The sequence below is a fragment of the Panicum virgatum genome, chromosome 9K (genome assembly GCF_016808335.1).
Source record: "Panicum virgatum strain AP13 chromosome 9K, P.virgatum_v5, whole genome shotgun sequence".
Classification (NCBI taxonomy): Eukaryota; Viridiplantae; Streptophyta; class Magnoliopsida; order Poales; family Poaceae; genus Panicum; species Panicum virgatum.
In genome coordinates this window covers 65,769,940-65,797,829 of record NC_053144.1, presented here as the reverse complement: position 1 = coordinate 65,797,829, position 27,890 = coordinate 65,769,940, and the positions used below count along the sequence as shown (strand labels likewise).

The window sequence follows — 27,890 nt, the reverse complement described above, 5'->3', positions numbered from 1 at the left end:
ATTAAGCTCAAAGAAATGAGACTAAGATAAGGCAATAAGATGAGTCTCTAAGTAAGAAAATTCTAAGTTTTTTTAAAAACTATATTCATGAAAAGAAAGATAATGTTATTAGTCTCTATTAGCATAAAATTGTGTTTATTTCCTATGTATATTCATTCTTATATGTTTGAATAGGAATAGACAAATAAATAAATAAATAAAGGTTATTCGAAATATGGTACTATTGCATAGTCCACATTTCTAGGGGGAGAGTGAAACCTTAAAAAAGTGGAAAGACATTTCATTATCTTCCACCTCTTTAAATCAGGTAAGAATTAAAATTGAGAAAAAGATTAGACGAGTTTATTATAGTTTCTCATGTGTCACCTAGTTGACAATGTTGTCTTTAGAACTGAATACCATTTCAATGCTCTATCTCACCACCAATGTCATTTAGTTGATCATAAGATGGTAATTCTAAAGTAAGGAAGAATAATACTAAAAGAAAATTAGCTAAGCTCACTTATGAATACTTGTTTTAGCTCTTTATGGTGCTTTTGTGCCCACATGAAGATCTCTGATCAATCCCACTTAAAGTGAAAGGCATATATATATAAAAAAGGGATTGATTACGTTATATATGATATAAAGAATTGATGACATTCGTTGCTCATCATTTGAAAAACTATCGAGTCCATAAGTGATACATAAGTACAAAAGAAAATAACTTATTCAATTAAGTTTTAAAACAATAGGGATATATATATATATATATATATAAGATCCAGATTTTCTTTTATCTGGATACTAAGATTATCTTGGTGATATATCTTAAGTTTTGAATAATGATAATCACCAAGATAAAGGTCTAGGAAATGGGTTGATTCCCATTAAGGGCAATAAATTTGCTTATGTTATGGCAGACGTAAGCATTATGTGTTTGATTAAGTTATAAGTTGCCCTAAATAGGACCGGGATATCTGGGAAATAAGTCCAGGACTGGACCCCTGGAAAATCATTAAGAACACTTCGCCTTATTGGCATAAGTGCAAAAGGTGTTATGTTACATGCCCACAAGTAAGGAGTCCAATATTTTGGACAATTATGTTACAAGAAGTGTTGATACTAAGAAATTCCACATAAAGCATTATCAACACTCTTGTGGCAAAAGCTATATGTGGAAAGCTTTAGCCAATTCTTTCTTAAAAAGCATCTTTAAAGATGTAGGATAAGTTGTGGCATGTATTATACACTGTCAAATATAGATTTGTGTCCCTGATCCATATCATTTTTTAAAGATAAGAAATTGCTTTAAGCAATTTATCCCGGAAATTATTAAATGAAAGAGTGCAATTTTGGATCAAGTAACATGTCGAGAGGTATTCCCAGACCTAAGACATTGTGAAAGATTGAATTCAGAATCAAACATAAATATTCAAGGCCTAGATGAACTATATTTAAGACTAAGGAGTGCTTGACAAATTAAGTGTGTCATAAGTGTTGAGCATCAAATAAGTTCTAAGATTATGATGCTCTATATATAAGCATTAAGTGATGTGACATAAGTTCTAAAGATTGAGCATCATATTTAGAGGCTTGCCTAATAAATTGCCGGCATAAGAAATAAAAGTCAGCTTATTACTAAGGGACAAGATCTGATTCTGGAAATATATTGGTTTTCTTCCTCTTTTAAAAGTGCATGCACATAAGAATAAATATATGAGGATAAATATATATATGTTTAATACATATAAAGAAAAACCAACTGCACTCAGAGACTATTATAACCCCGTCTCCCCATAAGCCTAAGAGGAATCACTTTGATATTGTATGGGAACCATGATCACTTAGTCATGAGGTACTTAATTGACTGCAGTGACTGATTGATCTGGTGTACCACCTTTTGAAAAGTGAGTCTGTAAGTTTTTCTATAAGCATAAGGAATAAGTTTTGGAGCTCCTAAGTTAAAAAAGTTCATTTGATATGAGGTGGCGCACTATAGCAACTGGGTTCAATGGTATTTATGATTCACCATTATAATCCTTTTGTCTTGGTACGTCATTTTGTTGAAAAATGGGCTTATAAGTTTAAGCCTTACGATCAACGGGGAGAATGTTAGAACTGTGGTGATCTGTAAGCTTAAACAGTGAACTCATTAAATGATCAACAGTAAAATAAGTAATTAAGAAATGAAAAAGATAAGAAGCCCGTTCCACCCTGATCGGGGGTGAACCGACCTAAGGGGTGTCGGTTCCTAGGTGGGCAACGGGTCTATGTATAAAGGGGTTGAAACTCCATTTGGTTAGCCCGATCGACTTCCCGTTGCCACCACCGGGGTAACGCCACTGACATGCCCAAAATTCAAATACAGAGGCTAAGAACAGAGGAGAAGAAATTGAGATGAGAGGTCCTAGCGACCAAGATACGCATCTCATGACACTCTTGTGGTTCCTTTTGATCTAGAGATCCTAGAATTTCTAACACGGACCAGCAGAGCGATGCTGCTGCTGCTCGTGTGTGTTTCCCAAGCATGGTTGATCATACCAGTTTCGCCATGAATGATGCCAGAGCAAAGCCCAAGCGCGTGCAAGCGGCTCGTCTTCTGGTCCCAGCATCGTGCGAGCCGTTTCTTCAGACGCACTCAAACCACCACGACCTGAATTGCGCGTTCAGACGAAGCGAAGTACACGCACGGACGGCAATGCATCATCCAACTACTATTCAGGCTGCTCTTTGTTTAAGCGAGAGACATGCTGCTCATCTTTACAGGTCGCTCTCAATGATCGCCGCATGCTCGTAAGCTGCCAACACCCAGCGTCTGCGCTGCAACTGTCATGTGCCCAAAGGGCTCGGATCGTACGGAGCCCGAGAAGCGATCGGGGAAGACGAAGCAGCAGATCCAAGAAACCAGATGCGGGACGACGGACACCATCATTTGCATCAAAATGCGTGTGATCGTTGGCTGGTTTTCACATAGCTCCCCCCCCACCCCCATTCCCTTTTACTGTTCCCACAGTAGCGCGCGTATCGTTCTTGTTAAAAGACTCGTTGGTCACTGTGCTCTTCGAGCCAAAATTTCAGACCGGGAGAAGGCAACGCATTCCAAGCTAGTGTATGTGTAACGGAGGCGGGAGCCTTGTTGCATGTGGATACTGGTCGACTGGTCGTGACGAGCTCGGACGAGCGCCTGTAGGAACTAGTAGGAAGGAGATTATCATAGCCTTCATCAAGGATAAAGGAGTGGAAGGTCATCGTATCTTGCCGTGTTGCTGACACTTCGCCCGCGCGTGCATCCACCAGGCGCCACGCCCACCTGTGGCCGGGCGCGGATATGCATCACATGAGGCGACAAAATATGCAACCATTATCTGAAGAGTCCATCCTCCGCGTGCGGTTAAATGGGCCGTCAGCCCAACATGCTAGGGTCATAGTATGTTTTATTAATTAACCGCCTCATGATGTGTAACTTTTGACCGTGAAAAGGAAAGAGGCAGAGTATACATGCAGAAAAAAAATAAAATTAATAATGTCATCCCACATGCAATAAATTTAGAACTTAAAAAAAACTATAGATCTTAAACAATTAATTCAAATTAAATTTAGATTACACCATTGAGTTTCTTAGGTCAAAATCTTCAAAACAAGACCTCACTTGACTATATTTGCACGATATTTTTATAAAAATATTTTTAATATTAAACAATTAATTCTGAATACTAGGAACAAATAATTTAACACCACGAACAAATAATTATTCTTATGAACAAAATAATTAAACATAACGAACAAATAATAATGTACAACAAACAGAATATTAAACACCGCGAACATTTGATTGTATATGATAAGTAATGAAAAATGAATATCGCGAACAAATGAGTCAATGTCAGGGAACAATTTATTCTAAAGAAGTGAACAAATAATTTGACGTTGCGAACAAATTGGTTACACGCAGACAAATAATTTTATAGGAAGATAAATACATCTATATATAGGACAAGTTTTCCTATATAGGACAAGTTTTTTCTACACGCGCGTGTAACTATTCCCATCATCAGTATAGCACCATGCGTATGTTCTCATACTCATTTATCACTTCGAGTATGTTCACATACTAATTCTAAGATACATCAGTTCACACGTAAAAAATATATTTATAAAGATATATACACGTGTTAAAAGAATTAGTATATAAAGGAAATAAATTATTTTATACACCAATTTATGAATCTACAATACAAAGAAATTAATCTTCATGTGAAAAGAAATATACTAAGCAATAGCAAATTTTGAACGGATTGAGACGCTAAATATGCATGTGAAAAAAATACTAACTACTAACAAATATTCTAAGTGTTGTAGTGCTAAAACATATAACATTCTATTAAATTTTTTCAAAAGAATAAAAATATAAATTAAAAATAAATCATGTGAACTCACACAGTAAATTAGCATACAAAATAACTGAAGAGAAGAAATAAAAAATGTAATCCAAAAAACTCAATGGAAAATACAAGGACGAAAATTGAGAATAAAAGGCAAAATAGAAAATAGAAGAAATAATATGATCAAAGAGAGAAAACAAATAGTGGAAGGAAAAAATAAAAGATTTTCACTGGTCATACGAAAAAATAAGATATGGGAAATAGAGGAAGAGAGAAGGAGAAAGAAAAAAAGAAAATATTAAACGGTCAATGACCAGCTTTCATGCGTACTAAAAGAAGAAAGGAAGCATAAAAACTACAAGCAACGAAAATAGTAATAAGAAAGAAAAGCGAAAGAAAAAATAAATAAATACTTCACAGCAAACTTGCATGCATGCGTTCGTGTATACTATAACACACATGCGCATATATATGGACATGCATAGTAAATATGCTTGCTGCATGCTATAACCAAATTGTTATTGGGCTGAAATCAATTCTGTCGACCCACTAATTTCTTGAGGCGATGGCTCCGCCAATCATAGCCCGCGCGATATATAGCTATTCCACGTGTGGCCTCGCCTTTTTCTTTTCCTTGTGCCACCTCCATCCACCCTTCTTTATCCCTTTATCTTCACCTGCCTCTCACACACCTCAGCAAAGCAGGCCCTGCAATGATCAGCCGAAACAAGTGTAACAGAAAAAGAAAAAAAAAATCCTTTTTGCCTCCCTGAACTTTGGGCCGAGTCCGGTTTTTCTCCCTGAACTTTGAAACCGGCCAACCAGCCTCCTCGAACTCCCAAAACCGGTCGAAGGACCTCCTTGTGCGGGCTTGAGGGCGGTTTTACTATTTTTTATATTTATTTTAATTGAATCTTTAAAAAATCATAGTAAATCACAAAAAAAACCATAAAATAGAAAATCTAATTTTTGTTGGACTCCACATGAGTAGATATACGCAGTGAATATATTATATGATATACTTTAATACAATTTTTTGCTATATCTTTAGATATATACTTTTTTGTAATTAATTTATAGCTACAGTTTTCGTCATCCAATTATTGTGAAATTTTTATGATGGGCTAATCATTATATGATTGAGCTGCAATAAAAGTTTTATGATTATTGGATCATGTATGACCGAGTTATAGATTTATCTGGGTTTATCTATATATTCATCTAGATTTTTTTTATAGATTTATCTAGTTTATATAGATAAATCTATAGATCAGTCAAACATTATTCAATAATTATAAATTTTTTACTACAGCTCAATCATATAATGATATGTCCGCCATAAAAATTTCACCATAGTTGGACGACGAAACTAAAGCTATAAATTAATTACAGAAAAGTATATATCTAAAGATATAACAAAAAAATTGTACTAAAGTATATCTTATAATATATTCACTGCATATATCTACTCATGTGAAATCCAACAAAATTGAATTTTCTATATTATGATTTTTTTGTAATTTACTATACTTTTTTAAAAATTCAGTTAAAATAAACATAAAAGAAAAATAGTAAAACCGCCCTCAAACCAGCTCAAGGAGGTCCTGCGACCCGTTTCGAGAGTCTGAGGAGACTGGTCATCCGGTTTTAAAGTTCAGGGTGGAAAAGCAGATTCGCCCCAAAGTTCAGGGAGGCAAAAATAATTTTTTTCACAAAAAATGACAAAATGGGCCTTATCACATTGGAGGCCCAGAACACTTTTATAGACCCATGGAGGCCCATAAAACAACCCAGTTGGTGATCCACCCGCTCGGCCCTCGAGGCCCATCAGCCAACCGCCTCTAGTGCGACTACAAATAAATACCAATCCTGCCACTCCATGTTCGACGGCGAAACTATCTGAAAGGCAAAAGCGCGTGTTCCCCCTCGCCGACCAAACCCTACTATCCTCGAGGAGATCGTCGCCGACGCGAGGTTTCCGCCGCTCCGGCCACCGTAATCCCACCGGATCACTCCTCCGTCGAGTCCTCGAGGACACAGTAGGTTCTCCCGGTGCCTACGCCCCCCTTCCCCCGTCCATCCTCAATTGCTTGCTTAGGGCGGGCGGCCCAGGGGCGGATCTAGGAAAAAAGGATAGGGGGGCAGAACATTCCAACAAAAAATCATTCTGTCTAAGGTGTATTACTATTCACTTCGAAGTTCATGGCGAGGGCACTAGCCACACAAACTCACAAACCTCCGCAACATTCAAGAATGCGATACGGGCCTACGCCGGCGCCGGCTGCCGCTCCGGTCGTGTCGGTGCCCTGACCCGGCGGTCCGGACCCAACTAGTAATGCTGCGTGTTTCCTCGTCCCAGATGTTGATGCAAGAGGCAACACAGTAACGCACGGGTTTATCCTGGTTCCGGCCATGGGGCCGTACGTCCAGCAAGGGGGTATGCGAGGGCACTGTATTATCTTGCACCGGAGGTGCCTATAGTAGGGGAGTACAGGTGAGGCGAGAGAGGGAAGGAAGCCCCCAGGTCTCTGCTAGAGGTGAAGATGGTTGAGGCGAGTGCCAATATCGGGTGCTTAGTGGTGCTGAGTGTTGCGTTCAACCGTGTGAGTCTGATCGCGCGACGTCGACGACCCTCTTAAAGGAAGCCCGCCTCCTCCTTTTATAGACACAAGGAGGGACAGTGTACATGCGCAGGGGATCGTGGAAGTTGTCGCCTTTTCCCCGAATCGCGGGGGTGCAGTGGTCGAACACTGTGGGAAAGTACACTGTGGGGCATAGCGTCGGGCGTGGTAGTCGTCTTGGGTATCGTCCTTGGTCTTGCGGAGATCGCGCCGGCGTCCTGCCAGCCCCAGCAGGCGGCGTGGTCGTCGCTGTAGGTTGTACAGTCTTCCAAATGTGGCGCGGCGGCGTTCTGTGGGCCCTGTAGGCCAGGGTCTTGCATACATATGTGCGCCAGCGGTAGCAGGGCACGTGGCGGTCCCGAACCCCCCTGGACGGGGTGCGACCGCGTGCACTAAGGGGCAGGGTTCACCAAACCGGTGGGAACCGGTCCGGTTTGACCGGTTACCGGTCAAACCAGTCCGGACCGGTTCCGGTTTCGGCCGGTACCCAACCGGCCAAAATTCAAAATTTAAATTTAAATTCAAAAAATGAAAAATTCCCAAAAAATTCCTAAAAATACTTCAAGCTGCGATGAATCTAATGGTATCAAATTTTCTCAAAAATTCGTTCATTTAGTATAGTTTGCGGGGATTTAAAGTTAAATCAAAAAAGAAAAAGAAAAAAATGGGCCGACCCATTAAGGCCCACCAGTCAAACCGGTCAAACCGGCCGGTAAATCGATTGCACGAGAGCTTTTGAATTTGGATTTGAATTCAAACCGGTCAAACCAGCCGGTAAACCGGTAAAACCGGCCGGTAAACCGGTCACACCGGCCGGTAAATCGGTCGGAACCGGTTGCACGGGAGCTTTTGAATTTATTTGAATTTGGATTTGAATTCAATCAGTTTCCACCGGTTACCGGTCCAACCGGTCCGGTAAACCGGAACCGGTGGCCGGCGGTTTGGGTTAACCGGTCAGGAAAAAAACCTTGATAAGGGGTCCATGAGTCATATGGAGGTCCCGGACCCCCTCGAGGGGGAAGGTCCGGGCCTCCGGCTGCTGGTGCTGAGCGTCCCTCCTTGAGGGACACGTGGCGACACCGGACCCCTTCCCGAGCAGGGGGCGGGTCCGGGGCCTTAGGTGTGGTGGGGTGGAGTCTGGACAGCCGGAGTTGGCAGAATAGTAACGGGAGCTGTGCCGAACACGTCTCGTCCCGCGTCGCAAGTTCCCACAGTGCTGCCACAGCGTCCGGGATGGCGGAGCAGTGACCGGAGTTGGCGGACAGGACTCCGGTCACAGTCACTATAGGGAATGGCGGCCTGACGCCGTCTGTCCTGGGCGCTGTGGAGGAGTGGTTGGCATTTAATGCCTCCGTACGACGGGCGGGTGAGCGGAAGGGTCGTTTGTACTTTACGTCGAGGGATGGCCTCGAGCGAGGCGGAGATGATTCGCCCTGCTCGAGGGTAGGTTCGCTACCCTCGAGCGAGGCGGAGATGATTTGCCTCCTCGAGGGTAGGTTCGCTACCCTCGAGCGAGGCGGAGACGCGGGGCACGGTCGAGGGTCTCGATGGGAGCCCTCGAGCGAGACGGAGATCACCCCGCGAGTCCAAGGGGGGTGCGGATGGGCCGCATGCTGGGCTTCTTTGAGTCATTTCCTTTCTTCCAGATTGGAAGGAGACCGTAGGCCTTCGTGGGCTCAGTTGCCTAATATGTGTTTGCATTTTTTAGGATGATTTTAGTACCCCGATTAGGGTGCCCCTAATCGTGGTTCCCGACAGTAGACCCCGAGGCTTTGGTCGAGTCAAGGGATTCGGCCAAAGGGTATTTCGGTGATTTCACCCCTTGACGTGATCGATCGATGCTGCGCTCCCGCCAGGCGCACCTGGGTGCCGGCCCAGCGGATGTGACAACTCGTCGGTCGGGGTAGTGCGCCGCGGAGAGAGTATTTCGGGGCGTGCGCCCCTTTTTGTTTTGTTCCGGGGACAAGACGTGTCAGCATGCTGAAAGAGGCAGGGCCACGATGGCGCCTGCTACTCTGCAGCCGGTGCTTTTGCCATGCTGTCCGACGCTCAGGCTCTCGATTCCGCTCCCCCTGGTCGCCTTGCGACGCGCCGTTCGAGGGCAGTCGGCCAGCGCCGATGCTGCGCCGCTCAGCGTCCAAGGGCTCAGCTTTGCTTTGTCCCGTCATGTCTCAGCACGGTTGCCGAGAGTATCTTTCGCTCGTGGGGAGCTGCACCGTCACGGGCGGTCCGAGTCTTCGCCCTTCGACAGGCTCAACGCTTGGCGTCCGACGCAGCTATAAATAGGGGTCGTGGGACTCCCTTTCCTCTTCAACTTCCCTGCTCTTACTTCTCGCATCGCCTAAGACTCGTAATGTTTTTCTTTGCCTTTCGCGACCGGCCCCCAGACGGGGTGGTCTGGCTTTTTTAGGCTTTGATGTTAGAAGAATGCTTGCGAGCGGCGGGGGAAAGCCGGAGAGGGCGTGCGCACCATCCATTAGCTTCAGTGGAATCAGCAGAAGAGCATCGGGCCCGTGGGGTCCTGCTTCTGCGATGTCCCTTAGCCTGAAGGGGGATTGCGACGACTGACCATGGCGCTGGTGCCAGGTTTGGTGGCTGTTCTTCGCATCGTCCCTCCTGGCAACAACGTCGCGTTCGGGGAGATGGTGTGGAGGGTGCTGTCCGCCAGCTCGACCCCCCGCAGGGTCTTTGACGGAGGAGATGCTAGAAGAAAGCTTGCGAAGAGAGCATCCCGCTGGACCCGTGCGGTCTGTGGGCTGTTCCTCGTAATCCCTAGCAGCCTGGCCGTCGCACCGGCCAAGGGCTCGGTGCTCTTCATCGTCGCTCCCTCCTCCCCAAGACAGGGAAAATTGCCACGCACGTGGCAATGCATTTGTATCTTTCGACGGCTTTAAGCCGGTAGCCCTTTGTAATCTTTGTTTGTAAAGAGAAATGTAGTCTCCTTCTCCTTTGCGGAGAGGATGACCGAAAGTGTATGGGTGGGTGCCACCCCCGTAGGATATTCTGGTCCTCGAATGTATTAAGTTTCCTCCGTGGGGGCGCATCAGCGCACCCGCGGGTGTAGCCCCCGAGGCCTTGGAGGAGTGTTTGCACTCGTCCAAGGGCTATAAATGTCGCCTCTTTTGGTTGTTTCACTGAGGTGGTCGTCTAGCATCTTTTTCAGCCGGCATCAGCACTCCTTTCAGCCGGCCTCGGCATTCTTCGTGCTATCACAGCGACCCAGTGTCCAGCTTAACCATCTGCAGACGTGCGTCAAGAGTGGCGGTTTTGGTTAAACGCACGGAACTTCATAATCGACGGTCGTCGATCCATTCGAGGGTGCGGCCTGAGCCGCGGTGTGCGAGGAGCCCCCGAGCCCCGGCCTACATAAAGGCGTTCGGGGAACCCTCGACTTTGGTTACGGCCCTCGTCACCCTTCCGCAGGAAGGAGGGGTGAAGCGCACCATGCTACCCAAGCCCGGGCCGCGAGCTATGGCTGTTTCGGTGAGCTGTTATCGGGTAGTTCAAGTGGATGTTGTAAGCATCTAGGCCCTCTAGGTATGTTTCGGTGATTAATGATAATCATTATTGTGACTAATGAGTTTGTGCAGCTTAATGAATCATTACCGCTCATTTGGTCATATGTCAAAAGAGGCCCCTCAATTTCGTTATTCAAAAAGGCGATCTCGGTATTCAACTCAAATATATAACAAGACTAAGGATCTTTCTAGTCCTAAGTGTCGTAAGGTTGAGAAGGACACTTAGGTTAGTATAGGTTTTATAGTTTTGTAGTGATCGCACTATTAAGAGGGGTTAAGGCCAAATAACTTGAGCATGGACATGGTCAATCAAAAATGGATGCACACTATGGTCACTCAGGTTCTAAAGAAGTTCAAATAAGTGGTTTTCAACTTATATCTCAAGAATATTTGGATTTCACTCAAGACTCAAGTCAGAAAAGGCAAAATCAGAAAAAGTCTATATACCGGTTTAACCGACGCTTCCATTTTTCTATACGTCGGTTAAACGCAGTCAGCAGAGTCTGGACAGGTTCTATACACCGGTTAAACCGATGTTGTTTGAATTAACGTCGGTGCATTAGCCCAGAGTTGGTTTTTCCAGGGCTTTTCAAGTTCAATACACCGGTTAAACCGACGCTATTTGAAATGAGACGTCGGTGCAATTGACCAGTGAGATGGTTTTTCCAGGGATTTCAGAAGTTGTAATCACCGGTTAAACCGACGATGGATTTGAGTTAACGTCGGTGCAGTTGTCCAGAGACTTGGTTTTTCAGTTGATCAGTGGACAACTACACTCACCGGTTAAACCAATGATACGTCGGTTAATCTACCCAAGTTGTAACGGCTAGTTTTCAGAAAGGGCAGTTTACTTTCATCGGTTAAACCGACGCTGGCTGTTGGAGGATCGTCGGATTAACCGGCGCTACGCAGTTTTCTGGCAGCTTTTCTCCAACGGCTCTATTTGTGTGAGCTGCCTATATATACCCCTCCAATGGGTCATTTTGCACTCTCTTGACACCAAACAACATTCATACACTCATATATTGTTGAGAGCCACCTTGAGCTTCATCTTCCACACATTTGTTCATTCAATCATTCAAGAAGCAAGACTAAGGACTTGAGTAGAGAGAAGCTTGTGTGCATCCGTTCTTGGTGATCGGTTCTTGCTCAAGTGAAGACCCTAGCTTGTTACTCTTGGTGATTGGCAGCATCTAGGCGATCTTGGTGATTGAAGGTGTTTCTTCCGGAGCTTGCAAAGGATTGTGGGAGCCCGATGAAGGTTGTACGTGGCTTGAGCTCCACCACGCCGGGATGGTGAACGGAGACTCTTAGTGAGCGCCCTCGTCTCGGTGACTTGGGAGGTGACAAGACTCTTAGTGAGTGTCACAACATGGATTAGAGGTGTGTGCCAACACATCGACACCACGGGAAAAAAATCCGGTTGTCTCTTGTCCACTCCTTACTTTCAAGCACTTATTTTCATGCAATTATTCATGTGTTTGACCTTAGAGATCATAGCTTAGCTCTACCTTGCTTAGTTTCATATCTAGTTGTATCTTCGTAAGCTTGTTGTAAGGATCACCGGGGTGTCCGACCCTAGAGGAGGAGGGGGTGAATAGGGTCGCTAATCGCTTTTCTATCCTAGGGCTCAATCTAATTGCATAAGATAAACCTAACACGTCCTACACATGCTAGTTATGACTAAGGTTTATCTATGCTACCCTCTACTTATCCCAAAAGACTTGCAACCTATAGCCAATCCTAATCAAACTAACTAGGAAAGTAAAGGTAAGCAAGAAGGAGTAAATGCGGAAACGTAATGTGGTAAGTAAAGCGGTAAGGGAGAGGATATGCAAACTCCCGTGAAGACACCAAGACACACGATTTAACGTGGTTCGGTTAGGACACCAAAGTCCCTCCCTACGTCCACGGCCACTTGCTCACAAAGAACAAGTGTGATACCGAGTCTCTTCGCTTGATCACCGTCTTGCCACGCCTCCAAGGCTCCCGACAAGCAAAGGCTAAGTGACACCAAGTCACAAAGACGAGGTCACCGCCACCGTCTATCTCGAAGCGTCACCACAGCATCGTCTTCACTATCTTGGAGCTTTAACACCAAGTAGGGGCCTCCTTCCCCGCACAAAGTGTCGTTGCCACTCCACACCAAGTCGGAGGGTCACACGACGAGTACAAGTGTTTGCTTGCCGCAGCAAGACTTCTCTCAAGGGAGCTCTCGCAAGAACTAATCCTTAATCAAGCACTAAGCACTCTAACAAGTGTGCTTAAGCCTATATGATGTACAATTAAGCTCTATGGTGGTTGGAGATGATCTTTAGCTCTAGTATACTTCTTTGAACTCCAGCACTCTTAAATGGTGCGGCCTTGGGGCTATATATAGGCAGCACAAGCAAATATAGCCATTGGAGAAAAGCTGCCAGAAAAGTGCTTAACACCGGTTAATCCGATGCTCCCCAAATCGCCATCGTCGGTTTAACCGGTGATACTAAACTGCCCACTGAAAACTAGCCGTTACGTGTACGGGCAATCAACCGACGCAATCGACCGGTGTATGTAATGTTAGCGTCGGTTTAACCGGTGAGTGCAACTGTCCTCTGATCCTTGAAAAACAAACTCTCTGGACAACTGCACCGACGCCATTAACCGGTGCATCATCGGTTCATCCGATGTATGCATTTTCCTTGGTCTGCTTCTGCCATTGCACCGACGTATTCAAACTTTCTATCGTCGGTTCATCCGGTGCCAAACCCTAGCCCGCAGGCCATCTCTGTCATTGCACCGATGAGTACATTTTGCCTTACGTCGGTTCATCCGGTGATACTAAAACTCCCAGACGTGCTCAAGTCAATGCACCGACGTGTGTAATTTGCTTGGCGTCGGTTCAACCGGTGACTTGATTTCTTGAACCTAGCTGCGCCTATCTTCTCTTTGTCATCACTTGAACCTAAAAGCCTGGGAATGTTTGTCTTGACAATCATATTAGTCCAAGTGTTGTGTGTGTCATCAATCGCCAAAACATTATATTGAAATATGGCATGAGAGGCCATTTTCGCTACACTTGTGTAGTTTGCTTAGCTAGCCGGTTGGTGAATTGAGCCTTACTAGTATTGCATAGGTTAAGGTTGCTTTACTTTGTTTTAGAAATTTGAAAAAGGCCCAATTCACCCCCCTCTTGGTCCATCGATCCTTACAGACGTCCATGCCCCGTTCGATAAGGGTCGGCTTGTGGTCCGTGGACACGTCACATAAAGCGCTCGCAAAGGTTCGCTAGGCGGGGCTTCGTGGGCTCAGTTGCCTAATATGTGTTTGCGTTTTTAGGATGATTTTAGTACCCCGATTAGGGTGCCCCTAATCGTGGTCCCTGATAGGTCGGCATGTGACTCGCCGCTCTACCCTTACTGGCTGCGCCACCGCCCACCAGCTTGACCTTGGCGTCGCTGGGTCGCTGCTCTACGGCACGTTGGTGCAGCCGACGGCTTGCTGTTTGCCCTCGCAGCTTGACGCAGGCCACAACTTGCCGGTAGCCGCACAGGCACTCACGATGGGGGGATGGCTGCCGGATTGGGGAGAGTTTCAGATTGGGGAATTTGCTCAACGAGTGATGGGCTATTGAGCTTCGTTGGTTTTGGGCTGAAATTGGATGGCCAAAGGCCATGGCCCAACTAATTGCCTAGTTCTTTTACTCGGCCTTTTTAAACTGACTTGGCCCAATAATGCACGGGTCGTCTTCTACCTCTATCTGGCCTCTGAAAATCTGCAGCTCCTCATCCATGGTGCCTAAAATTTGTAGGAGGGGATGAGGGGGGCTCCATGGTCTCATGAACAGTAGGGGCTCTAGCCCCCCTTAGATCCGCCACTGGGCGGGCCAAGTCGCTCTCATTCGAGGGCGGCAGAGTTGGTTCGTATGGGCTAATCCGGTAATCTGGACCTGGGACGGTGGAATTTGGGCAGAGTTTTGCGGGATCGCATAGAGATTGTGCTCTATTCGAACGAATGATTGCGCCTAACTCGATTTTGGGGATTCTGCCTTTTCAAATTGGGGGTTGGTTTGAGAATTAGGATGATGCGTTGATGATTTGTTTGAAGAGCAAGATAAAATGTATTTTGCTATCGTATCGACGTTGAACAGTTTTACGTCCTTCGTAGTATGACAGAATTTGAGAGGATATGGTTTGGCGATGAGTTTTTAAGTAGACGCTGGGCCAGGACTTCCGAATTGTGAATTTCTTACAAGCTAAACGTCATACCTATCCAGCTTGAATGTTTAGTGGCATCATGTCGATACTACCCTTGATCCCATTCGTTCTTTCAAAGAACTGCTTAAAATGCTTGTATGAGGCATTGTCCAAAGTTCTGAAGCGTGGAGATATTATTACACAATTAAGTCTACGAGGATGGTTTGACTAATAAAAGTTAATATAGGAAGTTAGTTATCATACTACTTCCTCTGTTTTTCTCTTTGGTATTTTAAATTGGAAAAAATGTTCTTCTAGTTTGATGGTAGATGACTTCTGATAGAGAAGTAGGACATTCTCCTTAAGTGTCAGGCACCTCAAACAGTGGGCACTACATCTTACAATGCTCAAATCTCCTTTCTCTTTCCCCATTGTTTCCTGTGAATTTAGAAATGTGAAGATCTTCCATGTAATCACATTCTTATGACGCTTTACAATGCTGAAATATCCTTTTGCCATTGGTTCCTGTGAATTTAGAAATATGAAAATCTTCCATGTAATCACATTCTTATATCGCTGGGTGACATATGGATTATAAATATTTCCATATTTCCTTCCAGATATGGCTCTGAACGAGCGTCTCAACAAATTTAGACAGCAGCAAGAGAGGTGCCAGACTACTCTATCAAGCAACAAGCATTGCTGCAAGCCAAGCTTCAATTTTAATGCCAAAAGTTGCCCCGAGGATTAGACCAGCAAATGCCCCGTTCGCAGACCACTGCAGGCTATTAAATTCTCAGATGATACAGAAAGGCTACAGCACATCAATTCAAAAGGAAGTCTACTGTCAGAGCACAGATGAAGTTAGTAATCGACCTGCTTTACAAGGTGATTTACAAATGGTCCAACTTGATGCAGTAACTCCAATTGTCTACCATTTTTCTACCTCATATACTTAAAACTGAGAGGCTTTTCCCTTTTGCTGATCTAGCATTCGAAGGTGGTTAGTTCTTAACTGTGCAATCAAGCTGATGTCGGACAAAGTATGATTCTTTACATATGTTCAGCTGGTTCATATTGATGTTAGAATCGTGAAGTCAATTGTTTGATTTTTGGACAATGCTGACATACCTGAGCAATCATACCATGCTATATATTGCTCTTGATTAAATATGCTAGTGGAGTAATCAGACATGGGTAACCTTATGCAGAATTTGGAATATTTAGATGACTTTTCCTCTAACATCCCTTATTTTAATCTATTTCTATTGGGATTATTGGGCATAATTAACAAGCTTCCTAGTCCAAAAAGAAAAAGAGTGTTCTCGTCGAACCTTGTTCCTGGAAATTTTATATACTGCTAGCATTTAAATTGATGTCCTTGTTGTTTTGGGCTTGCAGACAAGGCAAGCTTTTACAGCAGAGCAGATAAATGAAGCAACTTACGTTGATATTTATGGTAGCAAGGCTTTATTTAACAGCCTAAGGAATAATCCAAAGTTAAACTTGATGAGAGGCATTTCTTGTACAAGGTAATGACTTAAGTATTGTCTTGTTTACAATTCCACTTAATGAACACATTGATGAATGAAATAGAAAATTTGAACATGCAGCTCTCATGTGTTGTTCGAGAAAATAATGCAACATTTTATATAAAACCTTTCATGCGTAAAATCTCTCCCTTCCCTCTTCTGCCTCTATCTCTCTGAACCACACAAGGAACATACTGGTTGGAAGTCTCAATTGTCAGTTGAATCTCCTCACAGAATCTTTGATTAATCTTTGTTTAATTGCTCGTGGCAAGCTAAATCTGTCATATTTTTCTTTTTCTGGAATTGACTATTTATGTGAAACCTAAAGTTTACTTTACTTTAGCTGTGGTATGGATGGAGGAAGGTATAAATTTGGTAGCTTTTATAGGTTTTCATCCTTTATACGGTTTGATTAAATTGTGTCTTGACATTGTTTTTGCACTTGTGCAGCCAACACATGATTTGACTAGAAGAGATCAGTTGTATAGTTTGATAAAAGCGCAAGAATACGGCATTGTTGTTGAGGAACTCAAAGATTCTTATCCATCCGTACTGGAAGATTTGCAGGTAACTGCATTAGTCTTTGTTTTAATGATACTATCTCTTATCTGCTATATTTTGAATTACTTGAATCAGTTTGATACTTTCATGGCTGAACTGAATTCAACTTGTGGCGGTAACATATTTAGAAACCAATTAGCTATAGTGTTTGATGAATGCTTGTTTTTTTATGAGCTTTTTAAGTCGCTTGAAGGTACCAGATTTCTGGTGCCAGTGCTACCTCATTTTCGGTGAGATGCCATGATTTACATGGTTCCTCTCCAAGGACTGTCCAAAAGCTATTTAGTTTAAATATAGTCCTTAACGGACGTTTTTTGGGCATGCTGTAGGAGTTGGTTTTCCTAAGAGCCCGTTTAGTTACCAAAAATTTTCACCCAAAAATTTTCCCCTCCCCTTTGAACACATGTATGAAGCACTAAATGTAATTAAATAACAAAACTAATTACACAGTTTGGATGTACATGACGAGACGAATCTTTTGAGCATAATTAGTGCATGATTAGCCATAAGTGCTACAGTACCCACATGTGCTAATGATGCGGTCAAAGGCCTCAAAAGATTCGTCTCGCGATTTCCAATTGAGTTCTGAAATTAGTTTTTTAATTAGTGCTCGAAAAGCCCTCCCGACATCTGATCAAATATTGATGTGACACCCAAAAATTTTCAGGTTTGGGAACTAAACACCCCCTAAGTCTTCCAGTATTTAAATATCTCAAAGGCAAGTAATGTTAATGCTTCCCTCTCCTTTTGATTTATCGGTTCGTTCATGCTAGTTTATGATGCCATTTTTCCACATGAATGCTGTTATGGCCAACACCGGCCAGATGAACCACCAGGGAAGTAGTGGCTAGGAGACGCGCCATGCGCGTCGTGTGCGCCGTGGGCGCAGTTTGTATCGCGTCAGTTATGGTTTTTAGATGTGCATCAGTTGTGTTAATGTGTGTTTAATTACCAGGAAAAGTCATTTGAATGGATTAGCCAGAGATTGAATCAATCTCCCTGGCCCTTTTGGGCAACTGCCATCGCCTTCCTCTGTTATCTGCGTCCGGCGTCGCGTTCCCGTCGCCGCCGCTCTCCCTCCCCTCGCCCTCCAACCTCACACTCATACGTCCTGCGCCACTCACGCTCTAACAATCTGGTATCAGAGGCCTCCATGATGTTTGGGCACTCCGTCGCCGGACCTTCTGCCGCCGCAGTCGCGTCCACCGCCATCCCCGCCACCTCCGCAGTCGCAAGCACCGCTCCTCTGCTCGGTTCCACTCACGGGCCGCCCAATTCACCATTGACACCAGTCGATCCGACCACCGTCGATCCGACCACCGCAACACTCGATTCACACACCACGGCGATCTACGAACTCCAGCAGCAGATGGGTCAGTTCGCTGCTCGCCTTGCCGCGGTGGAGCACCGCCCCGGTCCATCGGCGTCTACCCCTGTTTCCCTTCCAATTGGCCGCGCCGCCGTGACCACGAGCGGATCTGCGCCGCCGGCATCCATGCCGTTCGGACTCCCAGGCTACGGCGGCATACCAGCGATCCCCTTTCCCATAGCAACCGTTGGGCATACGGCGGGCCCAAACCACCACACGCCAATCACTCAGATCCCGTTTCCCCGCTCCCCATCGCCGATCCCAATCCTCACCGGCGCAACATTAGTGCTGCCGCCCGCCCAAGTTGATCAGGAGGACGGCATCCATGTCCCTCGCTTCCACAAGCTTTCGTTCCCCACCTTTGATGGTAAGGAAGACTCGCTCGGCTGGATCAACCGCTGCGAACACTTCTTCAGGGCGCAGCGCACCGGCGAGGGCGACAAGGTTTGGCTGGCCTCTTTCCACATGATCGGTGCCGCCCAGCATTGGTACTTCATGCTCGAATGCGACATCGGCGTCGTTCCCTGGACCCAGTTCACGCTCCTCTGCCAGCAGCGGTTTGGTCCAGCCATCGGCGTCAACCATTTGGCCGACCTTGCACGGCTTCCCTTCAGCGGCTCCATCGAGGCATACCAGGAAGCATTCTTGGCGAAGATGGCGCACGCTGGCGCGCTCACACCGGCACAGCAGGTGGACCTCTTCACCGGCGGCCTTCCGGACACGATCTGCATCGACGTGGAACTCCAGGTGCCCGGCGAACTCCAGCGCGCAATGGCCCTCGAGCGCGCTTACGAGAGCCGCGCTTCGGCGGTTCTCGCCTCGGGCGCACCACGCCTGCCTCGTCCTCAAGGCCGACCACAACTTCAGCTCGGTTCCGCGCCGCCCTCAGCCACGACAGCGGTTCCGCAAGCGACACCAACCGCGCCGCCACGCGAGCTTCGCCGTCTCTCCCTAGCAGAGATGACCGAGCGGCGCCGCCAATGACTCTGCTTCAATTGCGATGAGCGGTATGTCCGCGGCCACCAGTGTGCGCGTCTCTTCTACCTGGAGGTGTCCGACTTCGACGACGACGATCCAGCGACAGCGACCATGACCAAGCAAGACGGACCACCTCTCATCTCCCTGAACGCCATCACCGGGACCAGCACAGTCACTACCATGCAGCTGCGCGTCCTAGTGGGTGGTCGGAAGTTCACGGCCCTCCTCGACTCCGGATCCACTCATAACTTCGTCAACGACACCGCCGCGACGTTTGTTGGCCTTCATTTCAAATCGGGGCGCGGTGCACACGTCGTTGTGGCCAATGGCGACCGCATTGCCTGTCGAGGCCTTGCTCACGACGTGAACGTCTTGATCGGCCATGAAGAGTTCATGGTCGATTGCTACCGAATTCCCCTCGACTACTACGACATGGTGCTCGGTGTGTCCTTCCTCCGTACGCTGGGGCCAATCCTTTGGGATTTCGACGACCTTTGCATGGTGTTCTGGCACCATGGCAAGCATGTGCTGTGGAAGGGAGTTGGCTCGCCGCGCACTGACATTCCCCCAACAGATCGCCTCTTCGCCATGCACCCACATTCCTCCCACATCTTAGATGCAGATGCACCAGAGCTGTTTGTGCGCCGCCGCAACAACTCTTGGCGCCTCTCCGTGCACTTCCAAGGACTGAAGTACTACCTGAACATTAGCGCTCTTCACATTCCAAGGTTTGCCGATCCCCTAGTATGCAACCCACCCAGCCCCCACACCTTCATCGACATCAATCTTCAAGAAGCCTACAACCAGTTGCACACCCATGGGGATCTCCAACCACTGTGGGCACCAACTGCAAACCAGAACATTCCCGCGCTCCAGCTGCAGACAATTGGCCAGTGTAATGCGGCGGCCATCTTCCAAGCCCTGATGCACACGAGGATCAAACAACTCCAAGTCTACCAGGAATGCCGACCTCCACGGAGCGCTCACCTTCTTCTTCAGCCCGGTCGACTGCTGCGTGCTCGCCTTCACCAAGCTCAGCCAGCACACCAGCTCGAGGACGAGCTGTTTCACGAGGAGGGGAGAAGTGTTATGGCCAACACCGGCCAGATGACCCACCAGGGAAGTAGTGGCTAGGAGACGCGCCATGCGCGTCGTGTGCGCCGTGGGCGCAGTTTGTATCGCGTCGGTTATGGTTTTTAGATATGCATCAGTTGTGTTAATGTGTGTTTAAGTACCCAGGACAAGTCATTTGAATGGATTAGCCAGAGATTGAATCAATCTCCCTGGCCCTTTTGGGCAACTGCCATCGCCTTCCTCTGTTCTCTGCGTCCGATGCCGGCCGCCAGGACGGCATCGCGTTCCTGTCGCCGCCGCTCTCCCTCCCCTCGCCCTCCGACCTCACACTCATACGTCCTGCGCCACTCACGCTCTAACAAATGCAGTCCACTGCAATGAAGTTTTCCGGTGGCCAATGTATTTCAGTCGAGTCTGTAGTTATAGCTGGAGAGTAGCTTTTGCTCTCTGTTGCGTCATAGTATGTGCCAAAGTTCAGCTCAGTAATCTAGTACTCCCTCCGTCCCTATATGTAAGCATTTGTAGCATTCAATTTTTTTAACCAAAATGTAAGCATTTGTGGAGACTCATGGGACCCACCATTCCTTGGATTCCTCTGCCTCCCACCGTCGTGCATAGAGAAAATAGGAAGGGAAAAAACCCCAGTCGCCCCAGCCGCCGCCCCAGCCGCATTTGCGAAGGCTGCGGCCGCCCCAGCCGCACACGGTTCCCTCCCAGAACTCTCCGACCCCTGCTCCACCAGTCCCAAATCGGCCAGTCGCCACCACCTCTCCACCCTCCGTCGCCCCATCCTCAGCCTCCTCCCTCCCCCATGGACGAGAATAGTACCTGGGAGCATCGGCGTCGGCGAACTAAGCGTCACTGGCGTCAGATCCACGAGCGGCGGCGGCTGCGGAGCCAAGCCTTGGCGCGGAGAAATAGAGCTATGGCGCGACGTAGGGGAGGTCACGAGGCGGCGATGCATCGTGCTATTGTGGCGTTGGCGTGGCTCCCTGAGGAGGATGCTGGATCTCGTGCGGAGGCACAGGTGGGACTTCCTCACGCGTTGCAGGCGGGAGAAGCGGCGGCGGCGGCGGCGGGAGACGCAGCGGCCGTGTTCGCGACACGCACGGATGCTGCGGCGTCGGCGGCAACTGAGACGGGGGCGGGAGGAGCCGCGGCATTCACAGCTGCTGCGATAAGGGCGGGAGGCACGACCGCGTTTGCTGGAAGCGCTGCGGCGGCGTTGGTGGGCCGTGCCGCGGCTGCGGCGGCCACGGCGGCACCGGCACCTGCACCTGCGGCACCGGCACCTGCGGCGTTGACGGGCGGCGCGACAGCGGCGAGCGCAGGCCATGCGGTGGCTGTGCCGTGGCCGACAGCGGCAGCGGCAGCCTTCGCAGGGCGTGCTGAAGCCCTGCCGTCTCTGGCCTCAGATGGCGGCGTCAGGGTCATTCCTGATGAGGACCGAGTCGTTGAGCATGAGACCATGGAGTTCCATCTTGGAGGACGCCACTGGCTGGACCTTGTGCCTACGAACAGGACCTCCACTGACTTGGTGTCCAACCAGCCAAGCAGCGATGATGGTTCTGCCTGTGGCCCATCATCAAATGGGTAATGGACTACATCTCTCCTTCATGACCATATCTTGCAAATTAATGTGGCATCTTTTGTGTCAAGCTACATGTAGAAAGGATTATGGTAGTACCAGTAGATTAGAAGTGTTGACTGGGTTGTCGATTGGATGATGCTTTTGGGCGTTATGTTGACATGCTTTTGTGACTTATGGTGACATGCTTTTGTGACTGTGGTAACTTATGTGTATTTCAATGGAAAATGATGTGAATGTTTTTCACATATGATGCCATATCCTTATGAATAATGTTCTTTGTTTGGTCATAAGCCACAGCCAGATACTACTAGTGTTATGTTTCCAAAGTCCAAAGAAATATTGTGCTGCTACAACCGGTCATTTACAAAATACTGCAGCCATATACATACATGCAAACGAGTCAGCCACTTCTAAACGCCTAGGCTGCAATATACAAAATATATCCAGCAAAAGTCCTACTCCCCCTCGCATTAATATCTACAGCAAAAGACATATGTTCCCTCCTCTAGGCCTTCATGAACCAGCGTCATGTACATCAAAAGACACAGCTTTCCCTCTTCCCTCATCACGCAGCGGCCAGTTGTTGTAGAACAGCATGGTACAGATCATGATCGATGCCAAGGCTATTGGGAAGCATTCCTGCAGCCTCTAGCGCATCCTTGTTCATATGGGGGATCTTATAACCATTTCTCCTCCTTTTTTCATGACTTCTATCATGCACCCTTGTAGAGTCAAGAAGACATTTCTAATTTTGGATTCATCAGAAGTACTGAACTCTCTTTGAACATTCTGAATTAACTCATCCATGTTCTTGGAGTTTGTAAGAAAGGTCTTGAATTGTAGGGATGTGAAGAAACTCAGGTCTAGAACATTCAAATCCGGTGAGTTAGCTGGCTGGTTAAAGATGCGAATGTCTAGGCCTGTTTGGCGAACTGCGAGACAAAATGCTTCATCATTTGGTTCTATGTGTGTGCGTGCATTATCTTGTTGGATCCAGATTGTCTCTCCTCTAGCTTCCCGGAGCCACTTTGCAACAATAGCTGGAAGAATTTTTGTGATAAGGTAACTTCTACTAATATCCCTTGTCACATTGATTGGTTTTGTTATTAGAGTACCCTTTTCTCTGTATCTGCTGCCTCTTTGTGTTGGTTCCTGGAACAGGGGACATCAGAATTAAATTTAGTACCTTGGTCAAATGCAAATAAAAAACATCTGCATTGGTGATTAGAAGTACACCTGTCTCACAAAGGGCCATATGCCTAGTTTGCCATCAAAGTAGCATTTCCCTTCAGCATCATATCGTGGCTCAGTTACAGCACAAAGTAGCATACATTTAGGAATATAATTCTTGTTATGAATTGTTCTCAAAGGATCCTCTCAGGGAGCATGTAGAACTTTCTTGCTTTTTGTGGTGTTGAACCATTTCTCATCTGAGTGAATAATATTTTTCATATCAATAAACTGCAATCTACCAGCATCTAGCATAGATAGACAATACTGCAGTCGTGCCTTCTTGTTGTCATCCCTCAAATATGGCTTGAGAGTGTTAGAGTGTCGACGGATCTTGCCTTGTTTGAAGCAGCGGTGCAGCGTGGACCTTTTCACACCTAGTTTATGAGCTAGATCCCTAAGAGTGGTTCTTTTATTCAAAGGTATTGTTGCAATTCTAGACAAATCAATGGCAACCTTCTTGCGACCACAATTTTTTTCCTTTTGCATGATACATCGACTGGTACACCTGCAGCAAGGCACTCCTTTGATGTCCTCCATATAGATTGCACATAACACCTATTAACATTAAACAAATTGGCTACTATTGTGGTGGTTCTTCTTTTCAATTTGCCATTCACGCTACGGAGAAGTAAAGCTTCATAAGTTGCTTGACGTTCTTTGTCCGAGAAATTCTTCCTTCTAATCACCATGTTTGCATGTTGAGTTTGGCTGCCTGCAAGATTATTTTCATTTCGAAGTCATTATGTGATTATTGATGAAACTACTGAATTTTGTAATGTTGTTTTAACCTTGTCCAACATGTTCCATGTCACTGGACCCATCGAGCCCCTCTTCCTCCCAGGCATGGTTCAGATCAAAGGAGGTTGTTTCATCGGCGGCATGGAACACATCAGCTAGATGTACAAATCAATGAAAAATCAGAGGTAAAACATTTACATGAAGACAGAAATCCTAAAGCTGCTGAAACTAAAAAAATCTATTCATTGCATGTACCTTGATCGCCATTGGCTGTGGAACCTTGGAGCTCCTCCTCGGCAAAGATGACATGAAAATCAACAGCATACACATCGGCGTCGTCATCTAAACGGTGGCAGCTACAAAAAATGTAAGACACAAAACTGTATGGCATGAATTAGTTGGAAACTACAACTTTCTTGCATGTACTCTACATGCCTCCTCTTCCTCCAAATTAATGTTTGAATCAAAGTTAGTTGCTGCTGCAGGTGCATTGAACCCATCCAGCACATCTACATGGAAGAGTGAGAAGACTCAGGTAAAACCCATAACCAAAACAAACCAAGTGTATGCATGCATGAAAACTGTATGCTTTTGTCCAACAAATTCTCTAACTTGATTTGTATGCTGCCATGTTGAGGTCAAAAGAAGGTGCTCCATGTCCATCTCCCAGGGGGTGGGCTCCAGCACATGGTGGGAGGTCATGGCCATGAGCTAAGGCTCTCCGCAGCGGTGTCTGTAAATGGCTCTGTAAAGAACATACAGAGCCGGTTTACAGAGAAAACTCCCGCAGCGGGGCACGCCAAGCCGCTCTGTATCGTTGCGGACGGCTTCCCGCACTGGATATCTAGCGCGCGTACTACCGAGATGCAAAACTGCTATGCGCGGGCCCCATCGTCCTTCCCGCGGCCGTCCCCAACTGCCGCAGCTCCGCGCCTCCGGCCAGCCGCAGCCCCGCTGGGGCACGACATCGGAGGAGGGCCGCGGTAGCAGAGGTCAAGCTCGCCCATGGCGTTGAGCTCGAGGGGCGCGGGGAGGCGGGCCAGGAAGGGGGAGGAAGGAGGGGCCACCGTCGAGGAGGGCACTCGGGAGGTGGCGCCACCGAATCCCCGGCCCCGCCGCAAGGCTCGCCGCGGCCATGGACAGAGAGGAGGAGGCCGCCGTCGGGGATGGGGCCACGCCATGCGCTTGCCGCCTTGCACCTTTCCCGAGCTCGAGGGAGGCGCCATGGCATGCCCCTGCCCGCCGCCTCCGCCGGTATGCGCCGTGGCCGGAGGAGGGCCGGCGAGCAGGGAGGCCTGGAGCTGCGCCTCCGAGATCCAGAGGAGGCCCCACCGCCGGATCTAGGGGAGGGAGCGGGAGGGAGGAGGGGCCGCCGGCGACGCTCCACCTATGCGCCCGCAAGGCCCGCCATGGCCGGCGTCGAGGAGGTTGACGGCGCGGGCGCCTCCGTCCCGCGGGTTCGCCGCTGCTCCGCGAGCCCGGGGACGCCGTCCCGCGGCTCCGCCGCCGTCCCGCGCGCCGCTCGGGCGCCGGCCGCGCGGGCCTCATCCTCCACGCCCGGATCTCGCCGCTGCATCGCCTCCGCGCACCCCTGCACGGGGTGGTGCGCGCCGGCCTTCGCCACCCCGCTCGCGTCGTTGAGTGCCGGGAGCCGCGGCCGCGCACTCCACTCGCCGGCCCCCGCCGTGGGAGCAAGCCGGCGGCCCCGCCGTGCCGCGCGCCAGGCCTGCCGCTCGTCGGCGGCGGGAGAGACCGAGAGAGAGAAGAGAGAGAGGCGAGAATGGGAGGGAGTGGTGTCCACGTGGGGTTGAATAAAAAATCTGACAAGTGGGCCCTACTACTGGTAGTTGGTATAGAGAGTGATATATAGAGTGGATGGGTGCGGAGAAACTGAATATAGAGAACAGAATATTGATGACTAGGACATAATATTCTTTTTAGAGAGTGAATTTGAAGAGTGACGAGTGCAGAGAGCCTAAACCTCCTAAAGGATCATCTTCTTCCTCTGCTTCTTCTGATGGAACGTTGAGGTCCAGGGCCATGGGGGGCGTGGTGTGGCTGTGGGATTCTGGAGTGTTGGTGGTGGAATGCTGGTGGTCCACAGCTTTATGTACTGCTGCCACTTTTTGGTTGTTTGAAGTTGGCGCCTGCATTTTTGGCGCCAGTAAAAAGATAGTGCTGCTGTACTTTTCTTTTGGAAGGTGCTGGAATGTAGCAATATTTTAGTCTTCCTTGCATGCGCCGCTGTTTGGAGCCCGGGATATGTCGGAATAACTTGGGGGCACATGCGTAATTTTCTCGCTCAACTATTTCTTAGATTTGAATACCCCCGAATGCTTACATATTGGGATGGAGGGAGTATGCAACATGTTTTTCAGGCCCTGAAAGCATCAGGTGACGTCTGGTGGCTATCAGGCACCAACTCCCAGGAAGACACAACGCACTTCAACGATCCTCGATATAGGCCATGTTTTTGTAAAAAAAATTTGTGTGAGAATCTTGCCAATTTGAAGTACTAAATGAAGTCTATTTATAAAACTTTTTGCACAGATGGGTTGTAAATCGCGAGACGAATCTAATGATGCTAATTAATCCATGATTAATTAATAATTAGCGGATGGTTACTGTAGTATCACTGTTGCAAATCATGGATTAAGTAGGATCATTAGATTCCTCTCGCGATTTACAGCTCAACCATGCAAAAAAATTTTGTAAATAGACTTCATTTAGTACTTCAAATTAGCAAGATTCCTTTGCACTTTTTTGCATTTATGATTTTTTTGCGTTTAGGGAGTGGGAACTAAACAGGGCCATAGGATCACGGTTGACATTGACCTGAAACAGCTATTCCGGGGGATAGAGCTGCCACGGGACACGCTGGACATCGAGAAAGGAGCTAAAGAAGATTGGCGAGAAGCCATTAACGGACACCGCGCGCGAAGCGGCGCGCGCTAGCCGAGATCAGTGGCGTCGCATCCAAGTCCAAGTCCAAGGCCAGGAAGAAGCAGCGCGGCATCACGAGCAGGACCAGGCTCACGAACAGGCATCTGCCAGAACTGTTCGAGAACTTGAGCACTTGAGCCGGCCGGAGCTGTGAAGCGTCACCTCATAAGAGAAGACTTAAATGTGATACAAAACATCAGTCCAGGAGGCTGATGCCACATTTATTACATCAGATGGTTCAAAACCTTACAAACCTTGGCGGACACTCGATACAGATGATAATAATAATTAACCAAGCTACGACATAACACCGGACCGCGAACCACATAGGGTCTACTACGGGCTCAGAGTACTGCGACAGCGGAGGCATCTCAACAGGGCCGGTTCCACAGGCAAGGTTGGGTGTAGAACGATAACCCTACTCGGCGTCGTCTGGTACGAAGTCCGGGTCTTCTTCTGTAAAAAGTAAGAGTGGGGTGAGTACAAACGTACTCAGCAAGTCCAACCACACCCACGGAGGGGGGTTATAACAGAATAATATGCATAGGTAAATCAAGGATAAGGTTACGGTTTAATTTGCAGAAAAATGACATTTTATGCAGGGGTTTATTTTACGAAAAACCTTTTAGAAATCAGTTTTTGCAGTAACACAGAGATCAGGTCTTAAAACTGCTACCGGACTCCCCGTCCGTCGTAGCACACGGCACAACTGCCGGAACCAACTCCAAAACAACTCACACCAGCCCATCCCAATGAAACACTAGTTATGTGACCACACCGTAACTCGCCCAATACCGTGGGCACGGACTATTCGAATAGATTCTTAACTCTGCAGAGGTGTGCAACTTTACCCACAAGTAGGATACCACAACTCGAACACCGTCGTGTTGGTGTAGATCCCAACATAGCCATTACCCACCATAGCTAAGCCTGACTAGCCATCACGGGATACACCAAGGGGTCATTGACCGTTCACTTAGGTATAACCGGGCATAAGTCACTCGGGGCTTATCCCTTTTCCTTAGTCACCCGTTGCTCTCAGCTCTCCTGATGGCTACCACACCAACTAGTGGGATTTATGCTACGCCGTTGCCCATTCAAAGGTCGAGTGGTTTGCACGATAGTGGAGTTAGGTGAGATGACACACCAACTCGGTCCTTAGACACGACAAGATGGATGTCTCCCTTCTCGCT

At 47.5% G+C, this 27,890-nt stretch overlaps 1 pseudogene; it reads left to right on the top strand.

Moving 5' to 3' along the window:
* Positions 1 to 6,275: 6,275 nt before the first annotated feature.
* LOC120648886 lies at positions 6,276 to 26,834 on the top strand (annotated as a pseudogene).
* Positions 26,835 to 27,890: the final 1,056 nt, after the last annotated feature.